This window comes from Camelina sativa, chromosome 9 (assembly GCF_030686135.1).
Source record: "Camelina sativa cultivar CO46 ecotype springtype chromosome 9, ASM3068613v1".
Classification (NCBI taxonomy): domain Eukaryota; kingdom Viridiplantae; phylum Streptophyta; class Magnoliopsida; order Brassicales; family Brassicaceae; genus Camelina; species Camelina sativa.
The window spans coordinates 21,895,916-21,896,598 of NC_141888.1; positions in this window are offsets into that span (position 1 = coordinate 21,895,916).

A 683-nucleotide genomic window follows, 5' to 3' on the forward strand; every position below is an offset into this window, starting at 1 on the left:
TGTAAAATAATTAAATCATTAGGAATAATGTGACTTAATCACAGCATATAAATTACTTATTATGTATTTTAGATTTCTTATTTTTTGTTATAATAACTAAAAATCAAAATAGAATCTCAAATACTAAACAAAACAAACTAAATATAACAAACAAATGATCATGAAGTGTATTGCGGGTTAAAAAATAATATAAACATTTATGCGCACAATAACTGGAAAAAATAGTTATTTTACTATTTAAAAAACATCCAATATTTAACAAATAGATACAACATAAATATAAATTATAATAAAAATTATATGTCCGCGGTGTACCGCGGGATAAAATCTAGTATAATTCAAATCACAAAACTATTCTCTCGAGATCTTTTTCTACATCATAGCCCTTATCTATAACAAAAATTAATGTCAACTAGATTGGGAGCAAGCAAATATTTTTTCATTGTCTTCGTCGTCTTGTTTTTGTGGGTGCTTCAGAGGCTCTCCGTCCTTGGAAAGTCCCGGTCATCATTCGTGATGGAGTCCAAATAAATTATTATCAAACTGAGGAATATGACCCAATCATGGAGAAGGCACAATTAAGTAAACCAGTCAAACTTGCAATTTCTTGAATCAAAAAACAGTCAAACTTGCAATTTCTTGATTCAAGAGAAGTAAACCAGCAACAATTAAACCAACTTCCT